The sequence below is a fragment of the Periplaneta americana genome, unplaced genomic scaffold (genome assembly GCF_040183065.1).
Source record: "Periplaneta americana isolate PAMFEO1 unplaced genomic scaffold, P.americana_PAMFEO1_priV1 scaffold_21, whole genome shotgun sequence".
Lineage (NCBI taxonomy): Eukaryota > Metazoa > Arthropoda > Insecta > Blattodea > Blattidae > Periplaneta > Periplaneta americana.
Window position 1 is genome coordinate 1,297,218 of NW_027185502.1, and position 6,142 is coordinate 1,303,359.

The following is a 6,142-nucleotide window of genomic DNA, read 5'->3' on the forward strand; positions in this document are numbered from 1 at the left end:
TACTGGATGCATGAAATGAAGAAATATAGTTAGATATGAACACGAAAGTGTCTATACTGTGGACAGCGCGTAATATATCTTTTATAAATAGAGCATCACATTCAGATTTTACAGTAGTTAACTGTAAACCTCCTTCCTTGATCGACAATCTGCACTGAGGTCGTGCGATACGAAATACGAAACCTTTCCACAAATAGAATCCTAAAATCTTTTCAATTTGTTGAGTTGTATGTTCGGGTATCGGAAGAACTTGCGCAATGTACCATATTTTGTGAGGGTGTCGTGTATAGTTCCTGGGGTAGCTCAGTCGGTAGAGCGTTCGCGCGCCAAGCGAAGGGTCCCGGGATCGATACCCGACCCCGGAACAGTTTTTAATTGAAATTATTTAAAATAAACGTGTTTATATGCCACACGTTTTGGATACCATTCAAATTTCGACTGAGATGTCTTTGTATTCCATATCTGAATTTGTTAACAATATCCTTCCAATTTAATTCAATAACATCCATAACATTGGGTGTAAATAGTATCCCTAAAATTTTCATTTCATTAACATTAGTAAATCGAGTTGATATCGTTTGCCCCTTTGGAGTTAGGGCCATGAAAGTAGTTTTCGTAAAATTAAAGACAGAGTTTGACGCACTTCGGAATAGGCTACCTGTAGCACTTCTTGAATACGAGGGGGGTCTGTTGTTTCTTTGCATAAAATAATCACATCGGTGGCATAGGCATAAACCGGTGTTATAGACGCCATCTCTCTGTTACTACACAAGGAAAAGGTCAGCATCCTCAGCAGCGTTTCTAATGCACATATAGATAATATCATTGGCATTGGACAGCCTTGACGCACGGACCTTTGTAAGGCGATTGGTTTCATAAAATACCCGTTTATTTGTACACGTGAATATGCATTCTGATATAATTGTTTGAAGGTATTGATAAGTTTTATAGGGATATTCAATTTATGTAACACTGCAAACAAATAGGAATGATTGATATTATCAAAGGCTTGCTCAAGATCTATGTTCAATAACCCAGCAATATTATCTCTTTTTTCAATAACAAATCCCTAATAGTAGAGAGAATATTGGTTATCTTTCTTCCTGGCACTGCGCACGTTTGCCCTATATCTATAATTTGAGGAAACAGAGTTCTTAATCTATTTGCCAAAATCTTCATTACAATTTTATAGTCGGTATTTAGAAGTGTAATCGATCTATAGTCTTTAATCATTCCGGTACATTGCTTTTTTGGAATAAGAATTACAATGCCCTCCGTAAAACTCGTACAGTCTACTTGACACATAAATACTTCATTAAACACTTGTAGGAGTTGCTCTTTTACGAAGTCCCAATCAGCCTTATAAAAAGTATAGGTAATTCCATCTGGACCTGGAGCTGATTTTGAACTTGCAGAAATTATCGCTCTTCTAATTTCCTCTTCAGTAATGGGTTGTTCTAATAATTGTTGATCATCAAGTGAAATGGCTCGTTGCAAATATTGAAGTACGGTATGTTGATCTTGCTCAGAGTGTACTCTATGGCGAAATCTTGCTTGAAAATATTCGAAAGATTCTTCCAATATTAAGGGGGTACCTGTGATATTTTGGTTATCTGGTGTTTTTAACTGATGAATAAACTTTGTTTGACCTTTATTTTTTTCTGTAGCAATATGAAAAAGCGCGGCTTTTTCTTCAGCAATGATAGAACTATTTGTGCTTCGTGTTAAGGATCCTTGCAATGCACGCTCTTGAAGTAAGTTGAGTCTCCTCTTAGCAGCTTGCATTTGTTTAAAAACATCTTTACCGCCACATTGTTGTTGATAGATGTTCTGCAGGAGTTGATAATGATAGCGCAGCTTGTTACGTGCAGTACGTGCCCTTTGTATGCCTTGGGATTAAAAAAACTGCTGAATAGCTGGTTTAACAATGTAGGTCCATTTATGAAGAATGTTGGATGAAGACCGTCTCACTCTATCAGTCACTGCCTCCCAAAAAAATTTAAAATCTTCGGTAATTTTGTCATCACGTAATAACTGAGAGCTCAGTTGCAATAACTTTTCCCGATCTGTGGTACATGATGAAGTTTTTCCACTTTCAACATTACGCAATCATGGTCAGTAAAGGAAACTGGTATCGTACTGACCGTTTTAAGTTTATCTGTTGAAGCTGCGTTCACGTAAATTCTGTCGATACGAGAAGCTGCATTCAGGTGATGATACGTAAACCGAATGTTGTTGCCATGCAGTTATTCCCACACATCATATAAACAGAGTTGAAGGATCATGCGGTATAAGGCTAACGATGGATTATATTCTCCAGTTTGGTCTTTTGCATGGAGCACACAATTAAAATCTCCACCAAAAAATAGGTGATCAAAATTATGTCTTACATAATAAGGTAATTCATGTGTAATAAAGTGTTCTCTTTCTTCTCTTTTATTCGAACCAGACGGGAGGTAAACATTTACATATAGCGTATTATCATTTGTTAGCAGCGTCGTTATTCTGCCGCTTGGATGGATTTCGAATTGTTTAATATCAATACTGGAACGATACACAACGGCAATACCTCTTTGATTTTCCCCAGGGTTGCATATCGCATGAAACCGTGGACCCAGAAAATGCATATTATCTACATTTATTTCTTGTAACAAAAAAATATCGATATCATTGTCATTAATAAATCTTGTTAATTGCTGTTGCTTAGATCTACTGCGAAGAAGATTAACATTCAGAGTTGCCACTACATTTAAAGGGAGTGCCATCAAAAATAAAATGCACAGGCAAAGGTGCATTTTATAATAATACAACTAATAATGATATTATTACCCTTCGACTTTGGAAGTTACGGTTTGTTTCTTTTTAGCAAGACGAGGATCTCTTGAATTAACCTGCCTCTTTAAATACGGTCGAATTATTAAATCAGTCGTTTCACTCTCCATTAGCGTATCCGGAAACATTGCATCATAAGAATCATCTGTTCCGTGTTCTTGATTCACCGTAGAAATAGGAAGGCCATTCACACGATCGACAGGCATACTTTCTTTCGTGTCTTGTTGTGAGGCAGTTTGTGTACTGACCTTGACATTGACATCGTGCGTAGAAGGACTATTCTGCGCTGAAGCGGTGTTAGGATGTGGGGGAGTGCCATCCTCGGGTATCTTGCCTGACGTTGTCTCTGTTGTTATGGTTGAACTGTTAAGTGATAAATCAATAACTTCAGATACGTCTTCTTTGTTTACTGATGACGTCGAAGCGGTAGCTTTAGTTTCCGTCGTATTGCTGGATATATTATTTTTGCTAACATCCACTTCCAGTCGTTGAGAAATATTATGCTCTCTTTCTGCAGGGTCGTGGTTATTTACATCCATCTGAAGCACAGATCGTCTCGCCGGCAGCGTCCCAGCTACCAACTTAGACCAAGCAGATTGATCACTTTTATTACGAGAAATCATATTCGCGAGGTCTTTTTTGTTAGGACAATTATTTCGCAAATGGCCAGTTTGATGACAGTATGAACAAGTAGTAGGTTGATTTTCATAACTTACTAAGGCTTTAAATCCACAAACATCAATATATGAAGGGATATGCGTTTTCAGACCCATTTTAACTGTGCGCACTCCATTCTTAATCTTATATCTAAAAGCCTGTCCCCATGAATCATCAGTAACTGAATAAACAGAGCCGTATTTTTCAAGAACAGTACTTATATTAGTATTAGAAAGTTCCGGAGGAAGGTTATAAATTTTGACAGATTTAATGCCGGGTCCTGCTTTCTCTATTTTCACTTTGGTTCTCTGTCCATTAGAAAATGTGAACGACAACTCACCTTTGGTTCTTTCTAATATTTCTTCAGCAATGTTAGTGGAATTACATTTAATGAAGACTTGCCGTGTCACTCCATTCAGTTGAATCATCTCTAGTTGTTCTTCCATTAGTCGGAGATCTTCATAAATCCATTCGTGAAGTAAATATGGTTCTCGTCGAGGAATATCTTGCTCGGTGAAGGATATCACAAGCGTTTGTTTCCTTTCTATCATCATAATTCTTATCAAATAAATATCAGGAGACTTAGTCAAACGTATATAGACGCAAACTTGTGCAGGAACACTTAACAAAAATAATCACAGTTTATAACTCCCACAAAAGTCACTGAAATCTAATATGTCACTTATGAAACTGAAACACTCACTACTCCACCAAAGTTTGCTCGCAACTGAACGTTCAGAGGCTGTGTATTATGATCGACGTTCGTGACAAGTATCACGCTCTGCCGGCCATAATGAATACTGAAATGCACACGCCAGTCAGTCAGCTGATTATGATAAACATTGCATTTTATGGTAACTTTGAGATAAATAAAATAGGCCTACCGGTATTACAAAAATATTTTACGGCAGAATAATATAGAATGACGATAATAATAATAATAATAATAATAATAATAATAATAATAATAATAATAATAATAATAATAATAAAACCATATACTAGAGAAGACTGTTGTACCTTGAAACATATTTCACTTTTTTTTTTTACTTTTGAGAAATGAAATATTTTAAATGAAAAATGCTTCAAATAATTATTGAAGTTTCCTTTACAACTTCCTGTATATATTTTCCTGTTTTACAGACCTATTAAGGAGGAAAAATAAAATAAAGAGATGTGTAATGTGTTCGAAGGTACAACAGATTCACGTACAGTTACCCTTAAAAAGAATGAGACGATTCTTGGTCGTCGGAAGTTAAAGTTCTACAGCGCGGTTCACTCGATATCGACGTAACGATACATAACATGACAAATAGTACAAGAATTGTTACAAGGACCACAACAAGGACAAGGACCAGAATAAGGAACACGAAGAACACTGCCATTTAAGGCAAGGATTTCACAACATAGCTCGAGTCACAAAATATCATTGCTTCACTGTACCGAATGGCAAATGCCTGCTAAGGGATCTACATTCTGGACTGCTGCTATCACTGTCTTGTCTCGGTAGCTCATATAGTAGCCTGTTGGTTCCGCTGTATAACCGAAACGTCTCGTGTTCGATCCCGGGTAAAACTTCTTTTTTATTGAGGTGTAATTAATTTGTTCAGAGTTCCTCGACTGTCTAATTTGTCGAAAAATATGGAATAATTTATGCCCAATTTCTGGGTTTTACAAGTTGGCTGAACCTCGTCAAAAAAAAAAATAAAACTTACTTGGAAGTTAAAAGTATTCTTCCTCAAACAAAAATCATAAGAAACAAAAAGAGACCTGTTAACTTAAGATCTTGTCCACATGTCATCAGCTTCTATTACAGATCTAAGTCGATCCGGCATGGATGTCACGAGATTGTGAAATAAGTTCTGATCCCCGGCGAGATCTTCCCAGGTGTCAACAACTTGATCCCACAATTCGTCTCGATTTCGAGGGCGTCGGTGGGCATAGGGACTATCCTTCTATTTTTCAATTCCACCTATAAATTTTCGATGACATTCAAATCAGGTGACTTCGGAGGCCAATTAATGATTTCGATCTCGGGTCTCCTTTGAAACCATCTTTGAATGCTTGCAGCATAGTGCACGGGATGGCTATCCTGCTGGAAGAGCAATGTTCCTTCGGGAAAACGTTCTCGGGCGGAGGGAAGGAATATATTTTCCAGAATGTGCTCGTAAGTTCCCGCATTAAACCGGCCATAGATGCTTCTATAACGCCAGGTCCATCGTAAGACATCCACCCCCAACACGATATGCTAAAGCGCCCCGATCTTTCACGTCGGTGCACATAGCGCTGGTCATGTCGGAGACCATCCTCACGATAGACACGGACAGGACTTTCGTAATCACTCGAGATGGTTGTTTCGTCGGAGAAAATTACATTTCTCCAATCGAAATACACTCGATTGGTAGCGAAGGCAAGACGGTCGACAGCTTGTGCTTCCCCCAATATTTCCATTTGCGCAGCCCTCCAGCTCCTAATACCGCGGTTCCTCAACCTGCTGATCACAGTCTGTGAAGAGCCGGGAAAGTTAGATGCTGCTCTTATTTCGTTAGCAGTCAGAAAGGGGTCTTGTCGAACTGTCTCCAATAAGAGAGCATCCTCTTCCAATGAAGAAATCCGCGGACGCCCAGGAATAGGGCGATTTTCGACCTCCCCT

At 38.2% G+C, this 6,142-nt stretch overlaps 1 non-coding gene across 1 annotated transcript; it reads left to right on the forward strand.

Moving 5' to 3' along the window:
- Positions 1-291: 291 nt before the first annotated feature.
- Positions 292-365, forward strand: TRNAG-GCC (transfer RNA glycine (anticodon GCC)). The gene has a single exon. It is a non-coding gene; the product is annotated as a tRNA-Gly (tRNA).
- Positions 366-6,142: the final 5,777 nt, after the last annotated feature.